The following is a 10,070-nucleotide window of genomic DNA, read 5'->3' on the forward strand; positions in this document are numbered from 1 at the left end:
AAAAAAGAAAAAAGAAAAGAAGGTCAACAATTTCTCTGCATAGGAGATACTGCTTTAGTCAACAGTACAGGGATCTAGTGTGAAGCATCTGTTTTAGAATCAAGTTACAGTCAGGTATTTTTAGGCTAGTACTTAGGAAATTAGAGTCTAGATCACAAAGGAGAAAAGTTCGAGTGGGAGACAGGTAAAACATTATACCCTGATATCTGCTGATATATTTCATTATACCCTGATATATCTGCTGAGGTATTTCAAAGCACCAGAACAACTAGCCTGGAAGCATAGCCCCTTCCTGACTTCAGCAGCATCCCTCAGTTACTGCTCCATCACTGCTCTTACAGACTTAAGATCTCCCTTTGAACTGCCTCTTCCATTACATTAATTCACTTCCTTACCCTTCCCATCATCTTCCAAACAGTTCCAGACTGTCAGCCATCTATTACTGTCTTGAGACAGAGCCATTGTTTTACCACCCATCCTGACTTTTCTAAGATATTCTTAAACCACACGATAGCTTCAAACGTTCAACACATCTTCCTTTAGAATCCCAGGTAAACCATCACAGTCTGTCCCCTCATCTTCAAAATTCTCACAAAGGACATTTTTTATTTCTGTAGCTCTGCATGGCTGAGGGCAGCTGGGCAGATGGACTACTGAGCAGTCTGCACCAAGCCCAATATCGTGCCATAGCAAGCTGTAGGAAGCTCCTCCCCACCAGGCAACCCCAATGCCCTCCAGACAAGGCAGTTCCTGGCACTCTGCGAAGCATGGTGTAAATAAGAAAGGAAAGAGCAAGGAGGGTTTGAGAGAGGAAAGTTAACTGCCATCAGTACTGACATCTTTAAAGGCTGAGGATATAGTGGCTAAGCATTGTTTATATGAAGGTCTGAAGGGGTACAATGCAAAAGGATTAGTAAAATACCGTGTTTGAACCCAAGGGTTCTCCTCAGGCCTGCAAGTGGGCTTTTGATATGGTGTCCTTGTACTGAACTCAAGCACATCAGTGTGGGGAGAGTTGTGTGTTGGCAAGAGAGGGGTGAGTAGGGCTGGTCTGGGAGAAATACATGTAGAGGTGAATGAGAGATGGGTCTGAAGCAATAAGGGATGTTGGACTTTTCAATACTGATGAGGTTTTCATCCCTGATTCAGGGAAGGTTCAGGCTGGATATTAGGAAAAGACCTTCACTGAGAGGGTGGTCAGGTACAGGCTCTACAGAGAAGTGGTCATAGCATCAAGCCTTCCAGACTTCAAGAAGTGTTTGGACAATGCTCTCAGAAGTATGATATGATTTTTGAGTGGTCCTATGTGGAGCCAAGAGTTGGACTCAATGATCCTTGTGGGTGCCTTCTGAGTGAGGATGTTTTATGTGTTCTTCTGGGGTCCCCCGCAACTTCTTCTGCGGTGTCAACAGAACATGTAGTACTTGAAGGCACTGTCACCCACATATACTTAGAACCCCTCTGGTAGATAACCCTCACCCTGACCTCCTGCTTGTGGACTTTCTCAGCGCGAGGGCTCTGCAGATGCCCCTCAAACCAACCCCCAAAGCCCCATGTCACTAGAACCTGCCCCAAGATCACCAACAATCTCCAATGCCCCTGGACTGCAAAACCACCTCCAAACCTGAACCACTCCACTCTTACAGTATCAGAACTAACCTGAGGCCTGCCACCACAAATGCCTCTGACACCACCTGAAAGACCTGCTACAACCCCCACCTACACCACCCAAATCCTTGCATAAAATCTTTAAGCCCACTGCCAAACAGTGCTCCAGTAGTCATAGCAACTACAAACCAGCCATGTTCCTATCCCCAAGCCTCCATGATGCCAGGTGTCTCTTTATCTCCCTTCACTGTTTGGAGTTGGCCTGGTGACTACATGGTACTGTGTGCCTTTGCTCCCATACCACAGGAAAACGTGATGGGTGACCAGACACTGCACAGGCCATTCAGAGGCCAAGCAGAGGACAGATTACTCCCTGGGGACCACCAGCATTTCCTTTTCCCATCACGGTAAGACAAGCAGAGGATAGCCCTTGCTTTTTTTTTTTTTTTTTTTTTTTTTTGTCAGTTACCGCTAATGCAGTTACATTACATCAAGGTAAAAGGGGAGGCTCAGCCAGGTGACTCCTAACCTGTTTGGCTGCCACATCAGCCCTGCTGGAGGCTGATGCGCCTCCCACCAGCTTCAAACTGTGCTGGGGTCCTCCTTGCTGCCTACAAGACTACATCATATATGTGTAGGGATTAGCCAGAGGGTTAAGTCTTCTGAGGCAGTGTTAGTGACCGAAGGAACAGTGTTACTGGTTGTCAAAATCAATTCATTCTTTGTCAGCAGGTACCGCTTCCCTTAAGAAGAGACTGGTTGGTAGAACTGAGAGAACCCCAAACATTAAGTGAATTCTTCACAGTGCAGTTGAATTACTGCTCGCAGGTAGGTTTGGTGGCAGTACAGCTAAATGCAATCTTAGGGATTGATTCTTGCATAGGGTCTAATATGAATGGTGGCCTAAAACAAAGAACAATTGAAAGACATTTCTAATGTGTGTACAATAGTCTTCTGACTAAGATCTCTATAGTAATCATTCCTTTGCCACCAAGTTTTCAGCTCTGTATACTGATCTGAGATCTTGTTTTAATACTGTGTTGGTATGACAATCAGACATCTGAAGTCTGACAGGCAGACAAGCGGACAGCTGTGCAAGTTCCTAGCTGGGCTCTAGTCTAGCAGTAGAGCAGAAGCATAGACAGGTGAGATCATAGTTTTTTCACTTCAAATAACATAATTGAATGCTTTCTGGGGAAAAAAAAAAAAAAAAGAAAAAAGAAAAAGAAGAAGAAAAAAAGCTGGTGGGGAGGAAGCTGACGGTTACTGTCAGTGATTTACCACATCAAGATCAGCACCAATCTTTCCTCAGACACATGAACTATGCTCTACTAAGGACTCTTAGTAGAGTATCTAAGAGTATCTAAGGATACCACAGGGTCAGGGGAGAGGACTGGCATCGAGCCCCATGGCAGAGTCACTCCCACATGTTGTTTATGTACATTCATTAAACAATTGCTTTATTCTTCTAACTCATAGCCATGGTTCCCGCAGTCCCTTTGCACCTTATTGAAAAGTGTACTCCTAGCTAGGCGGGTTGCTTCTGGGATGGAGAGAGGAGGATTCCAAGCTTACAAACACATAGGTAAAGATGCATGCATGGACAAGTGTTCTGCTACTGGGCTTTTGAGTGGACATGTTGTCCCACTCACCCATTCAGGATCATTACAGTTTTCTCTTGACTCCTGCAAAACCCTTTATTGTGTCTCTCAGTCCTCCCCTGGTTCTACAGCATCTTTTCACCCCTGTTGTATCCTGAGGACCTCTCTTGGAATTTTATTATAACAGGATTGCTCCACACATAACTCAAGTAGTGCTGCCATGATCGCTACTGCCTCCCCATGCCCAAAATGCAGAACTGCAGCACCCAGCTCTGCTCATGCACAGGAGCAGTGCTGTACTCACTCTCTGCAGCATGGCGGCACTAAGAAAGCATTTCATCTTAGCATCAGTGTTAGTGGCACCAGGTAAGTGTTGGGACCATCAGTGCGGCTAGCGAGACCCTTTGGCAGTGGCAGGCTCAGGGTTGTCTCCTGACTGCCCCAGGATGATGTGATGGAGAGGCTTGGCACCAGGGGACTGTGGGGCACAGCCTGCTGAGTGTGGGCAGGGGTTGTGGGGCAGGAGCAGCCACTGCTGGGGTCTTTTCCATGGCCTTGTGCAGCCCTGGGTGGCCATGCACACAGAGAGCCAAGAGCCCCAGAGCAGGGTGGGTACATAGTGGCTTGTGGGCTGGGTCTGCCAGGCACACTTGTCTGGTAAAACTCTGACAGGTTCCCTGTCAGTTGAAGCTGGGACAGCCCCAGGGAATGAGTGGAGAACTGGCAGACGGGAGGATGGGAAGAAGATAATAGTGTCTTCCACCTCCGCCCCCCCGGCCCCCCCCCAACAATTACAGATGTTGGATGCCTCCCCAGCTCCTCAGAGCTTCCACGGAGACTCCCCCAACACTGGTTGCCCTGCATGGCTGCCTCTAGCTCCAGAAACAACTTTTAAGCAGTTTGGGTCAATTCAGGGAAGAGCGGTACAGAAACTCATACAGAAGGAAGGATGCTAGCCTAAAATAGATTTGGATAATACCTGTTGATAACAGTTGTGTGTTCTCTTCCTCTCTCAGGGCTAGCAGTGAGGGCTAAGTTATACTGTCCTCTGCTGTGGATGTCACTGACTCCATCTGGCTTAGATTTGCAGGATTTTGCCTCACTGTTGTAGTGGCATGGGTGAAACGGGAAGGTGGACTCATTGCTCACTTTTGACAGGAACTTCTGTGGCTGAAGATAAGATCAGCAAAAAATAAGGCAGATGAAGACTGAAATGAAGTGGGTGTGGCTGGAAGCTGCCTCCACCTGCAGACAAGAAAGCTGTTGTCTGTGGGGGAAGAAGGATCCCTCTTAGCTGTCCTCAGCAGACTGGGTCACCTGCCTGCACGGCATGATCTGTGCATGTCACTAAAAGTGCTGTACGGATACATACTGGGTATGTGTGAGACACTAGTTAGTTATGAATTCTAATGTTGTAAGAGTTGTAAGATGCCAGTGCATTCTCTTAGGTGGATGGCAGCCAAGCAACGGGATCTACAAAGGAGGAAGCTGGCAGAGAGACCAAAAAAGAAGCTTCTTCAGCATCCACCATCTCCCACTGTACCTATCCATCCATGCTCCTGACTCCCTACTCCCCTCTTTCCCTTTTTCTTCCTCTATCACTGCTATCTGAATGTCTCATCTTCCCCTGCAAATCTGTCTTGCTGCCTGCCCCATTGTTTCTTGCTATACCCACCTGTCTAGATGGCACTTCTCTTTTTCTCTCCTTACACCTCTGTCCTGCTCCCTGGCCTTATTTTTCTTTCCTCCAGCCCTGCTCTACAGGCTACAGTAGCAGAAAGCAACAGATCAGCATGGGACAGATGAGTGCTGATCCAGTGCTGATTTCTGAGGTGAAATGGGGGGAAATGGGTGCATAGGGGTCATCAGCCATGCAGCAGCCTCCCTCCAGGCACTGATGTGCATGAATAAACAGCTGCTTTGTTTATTGCACTCCTGTGTTTGCAGTCCCTTTGCACAGACTAAATGGCTGTCACTATGCTCAGGGAAGGAGGTTAAATAGTGCGTGTGGGTGTGGGATTGTATCAGGTGGTGGCCCAGCATTCCTGAAGGGTGGCAGCTGTATGATGTATCTGGATGTGTCCCCTGATGGAGGCAGAAGGAGATGGCCCCGCTGTGTAAAGGGGCTGTTCTCTGACAAAGGAGTACTTGCCATCTTTTGTGGACAGAGTCAGGGAGAAGGTGAGTGCAGCTGGGCTTTCATGAGACTATTGGGGGTCATGGAGATGGCACAGGAGGCACTGTGTCCATCTGGGGTATAGCTGTGGGACCGGCTGCCCCGAGGGAAGGCTGGGAAAGGGGTCGAGAAGCTACAGCGGGAGTTGTGCCAAGATGGACACAGAGGCTAAGAACTGTCACACCAGGTTCTGCAAGGATTCCACATCTGGTAGCAAGTAATGGAGTGTGTGGGTGTGTGGGGGTGTGTGTTGCTGTAGGGTCAGAAAGTGTTGAGTCCTGCAGCATGCTGGGAGTTGTAGTCTTTGGGCACCAGGCTCCCAGCCAGCCACTGTAGCTTCCTGTGCATGGCATGAGTAGTTGTCGTTTGCTTTACTGCCAGTAAGTAGCCACACACGGCAAGGGGTTATTTTTCTCCTCTGAGACAGGGATGAGAGGTGCAGTCTCCCACCAGCTGCGTGTCTGTTTCTGCACAGTTCCCGTTGAAATCGTTAGAAGCGAATCGGACAACAGATAAAGTACTGCGTGGCATGCATGCGCAGTAGTTGTTACAAACTCACTTCTGCCACCTTGTGATCGAAAGTCGCAAACACAGCATCTCCCTGCGATTAGCTCTGGCAGCACTGCACTCACTGCCGCCCTCTGGTCATCAAAACACGGCACATGCAAGAGCCAGCACAGCGCGCATGCGTGGTCGCAAACCCTGAGGCAACACGCAGAGGCAAGAACAAAGGCAGAGCGGCGAGCATGCGCAGCGGTACCCGCACGCAGGCTTGCGCGGTAAGTGCCGGTGCGCGAACACGGATGGTAGTGCCGACGATCGGGCGTGTGCAATTGTGCTGCCACGAGAGCACACACAGCAGTGCCCTGCGAGCATGTGCAGTAGCATCCCCTCAAGATTATGTGCAGTAGCGCCAGCGTTTGGGCATGAGTAGGAGCATAGCTGGGAGGTTAACACGCAGTATGCTCCATCTCCCCCTGGAGATTTCACAGGGCTCTCCAGTGTGCTCTAGCATCTCCTAGATGCATCCCAGTGCACTCTAGAGGCCCCTGATGCCACCCCCACCCCTGCTGGATGCCTGCTCTGCAGGCATCCCAGAGCACTCAGGTGCACTCTAGTGAGCACTAGAGATCTCCCAGTGCAAGCTAGGGCTCCCCCAGAAAGCTGCCAGTGTCCCCACTGTGTTCTAAAGCCTCCTGGACATCTCAGAGGTCTCTCCAGTCTACTGTAGCACCACTTAGAAGTCTCCCAGTGCACTCAGAAGCCTCCCAGGGCCCCCAAGGGTGCTCTAGCACCAGCTACCAGACTCACATAGCTCTCCAGTGTGCTCTAGACCAGCTGGTGCACACGAGAGGTCCACCATGACCCGTCATTCTTCTCTAGTGCCCCCACAGGTCTACCAGAGCATCCCAGTGAGCTCTAGCACCCCCAGAAAGACCTGGAGGATTTTTTTTTTTTCCCCCGTGTGTAATCTGTTATGCTCCAAGATTTTTCTTCCTATGTAAAAAAAAGGCTTGAACTAATTCCAGTTGAAAAAAAATATTAGTAGTTGCTTGGCCATGTTGTCCTTTCAATAGTCAAAGCTGAAGCAAAAGCACAGGGATTGTTGCTAATAGAAACACCCCAGTTCTCTTGTCTGTGCTCTGCATGCTGTTGAACTAAGCCAGAAAAAAAATAATAAAAAATAAAACACAGCTGCTGCTCCTCCTGCTCCCTTTCGACTTTCTTGGGCTTTGCCTCGCCCCTTTCCCAGGTGATCCCTTTCTCCCTTGATCGCGGCAAAATGGCGGCGCCCTTCTCTGGAACGGAAGCCCCGCCGGGCCGGACTTGGGACGGAACGCTAAGGCGCGGTGCCGCAACGAGGTTGGTGGTCGGGGACGGGACGGGTTGGGGCGCCACGCGGTCAGCGGTTTCTGCAGAAACGGCCCTTGTGCGGGGCGGGGGTGGTGCCGCGCCGGACTAGACCAAACCGGACCGAGCGTACGGCGGAGTCTGCATTGCGCGGGGCTTCGGGGGGCTGGGGAGGGGCGGGAGGCGGCAGGGGCGTAGAAGTGGCGCCATGGCGTACCTTCAATAAGGGCGTAAACACTCCGTGATTGGCTGGAGGAACCCAGCTCGGAGGTGGCATCACAGCGTGCCTTCACCGAGGGCGGAAACACTCCGTGAATGGCAGGGAGGAACCAAGGGCGGCGGTAGCGGTGAGGGGGTGGAAGGACGGCAGTGAGGGGAGTGGTTGTGTGTGCTTGGCCGACTCCTCCCTGGGTTGGCTGGACTGCTCCGTGCCGAGGCATGCTGGGAGCTGTAGTTCTGTGGTGCCGGCGGCCACGTGGGCTCCGGGGTGCGCGGCCGGTCTTTCCCCAAGCCGGGGCCGGGAGGCGCAGCTTGCCGCTAGCTGCAAGATTAAGCTTGGAAATAAAGGGGGAGGGAGGGGAGCAAGCAAGCAAGCAAAGCCTTACAGAGCCTCAGCTCCACTGAGGAACGACTACCAGTCGGTCTGTTTCTGGAAGAACTTCCCACCACTGAGGACGGGTGGGGCAGACCCCAAAAGCTAGATGGGGCTGTGCAAGAGCTGGTGGTGCTACCAGCAGGACTCCCCAGCCGACGAGACACGTCGTTGGTTTTGATGTCTGTCACAATGGAAAATGCTTGTTTAATCCAATTTAGAGTTAGGGTTACGTTTAAGCCCCAAATTAGGAGAAGGGACCCAAAAATTGTGGGGAAGAACCCTGAAATGGAGCAGTGAAACCCCCAAATTGAGGGGAAACTCCCAAAACTTGGGGGGGAACCCTCAAAGAAAAACAAAAGAGAAGGGGGGGGCGTAGGAGGGCAAATAATGGTGTCCTACGGCCAGCAGCGAGGCTCAATTTCCCGGGGAACGTTGGGAAATGGTGTTCTTGGGCACTGGGTTTCCGGGAGGCCATGTTGGCTTCCCAGAGCATTGCGGGAGGTGTAGTTCTCGAGAAAAAGCTCACCGGGCGGCCATGTTGAGAATACACAGAATGCTGGGAAACGTAGTTCTCAGACACTGGGCCTGATGGGGGCCATGTTGGGAATCTGGGGAATGCCGGGAGGTGTAGTTCTCCGGCACTGGGCTTCCGGGTAGCCATTATGGGTGCCCAGAGCAAGCTGAGAGATGTAGTTCTCGGGAAGTTGCTTTCTGGGTGGCCATTTTGGGATTCCGGGGATTGCTGGGAGGTGTAATTGTCGAGCACTAGGCGTCTGGGCGGCCATGCTGGGTGAACAGAGCATGCCAGGAGTTCTCGGGTTAGGGTTAGGTTAGGGTTGGGTTGGGGTTAGTGTTAGGCTTCCTGAGGGTAGAAGTGGCGCCATGGCGTACCTTCAATAAGGCCGTAAACAGTCTGTGATTGGCTGGAGGAACCCAGCTCGGAGGTGGCATCACAGCGTGCCTTCACTGAGGGTGGAAACAGTCCATGAATGGCTGGGAGGAACCAAGGGCAGAAGTGGCATGTAGGGCTTGCCAGTAGTGAGGCCAGAAGCCGTTTTTAGGGTGTTTAGGGTGTAGGGCCACGAGGGATGTTTAGGGTGTAGGGCTGATTTAACAGCCCATGAGTTTTCAATGACCAGAACTGCAACAGATTTTATTTAGCAACAAGCAATTTTTTTTTTTTTTTTGATGTGAAGTCAGATATATATATTTTAAGACATTAAACATCATAAAAACCTGCAAAAAGACCAGATAAAGTTCAAATTAGAGTGATTCTGAATTATTTCATTAAAATGCTGCATATTTCTGTGCAGATTATTTCTGACTCTTCTGGACAAAAGTGGATTAAATAGTTCTTACAAATTAATAATAAAAGGTTGGAACCTTTTACTCACACAAACACTAGTGAATTTTCCAGGAAATATTTTTTTTTGGCAGGGAATTTTCCCAAATCTGAAATAAAAGGCAGAAAGGTTGGGTTCTCATATTAGTTACTGGTTTTGACTGCTCGACAACGGGAATAAAAGCAGTAGTTAAGTGCAAGGTTTCCTTCTCTTTTTTTAGTATTGATAGGAATCGTCAGTTCTGACCTTTAGCACCTTCAGAAACACACTTATTGCCATGCAGGTTCCTCTGCATCTACTTCTAAAGTAGATCTACTTTATGGTTCATCTACTTTACTGGTTCTCCTTAGCAAGGAAGTTTGACTTGAAACATTTTCCAGATTTAGCTCTTTTGACTACCCAAGGAGCTCACCATTTTGCTTGTTGTCTTCCATTTTCCTGAACAGACCTGCAACGCTGTTCAGGATATGAATGGATTTGGTCTAAGGAATGGGAAGAAAGCAAAACCAAGGATAGCTCGCAGCCCTAAATTCCCTAAAAGTAGTCACATTTTAAAAAAAAAAATCTCAAAAGCTTTTTTTTTTTTTTTTTTTTTTTTTTTTTTCTAACATGGCAATCCAAATGCTGAACAGAAATGAACTGAACTAGCCCCTGAAAGCTTGAATAAAAATGAGTAACTGGTGCACTCAGCAGGTCTGTAATAGAAGTTGGTAAGATTTTTAGATTTCTTTTTTCTCCAGGGTGCTAGTAAAGTTTTTGCATTGTGAGATTTTGAACTTTTTGTACAAAAGAATTACAGATGCACTACAGTCACAGTAGCTGGGGGGGTCTGAAAATACATGCTAGCAAGTGTCATGAACTTTGCCTTTGCTGAAGGAAGATAAATAGTACAAAGA

The 10,070-nt window shown here is 49.2% G+C and overlaps 1 long non-coding RNA gene across 6 annotated transcripts in view; it reads left to right on the forward strand.

Moving 5' to 3' along the window:
• Window positions 1–5,141, forward strand: part of LOC118178631 — a 137,939-nt gene extending 132,798 nt beyond the window's left edge. For all 6 annotated transcript variants that reach the window (XR_004756241.1, XR_004756242.1, XR_004756240.1 and 3 more), the window contains one exon: window positions 4,226–5,141. This is a non-coding gene — a long non-coding RNA (uncharacterized LOC118178631). The remainder of the gene's footprint in view (window positions 1–4,225) is intronic.
• Window positions 5,142–10,070: the final 4,929 nt, after the last annotated feature.

The sequence above is a fragment of the Oxyura jamaicensis genome, chromosome 26 (assembly GCF_011077185.1).
Source record: "Oxyura jamaicensis isolate SHBP4307 breed ruddy duck chromosome 26, BPBGC_Ojam_1.0, whole genome shotgun sequence".
Taxonomy (NCBI): Eukaryota; Metazoa; Chordata; class Aves; order Anseriformes; family Anatidae; genus Oxyura; species Oxyura jamaicensis.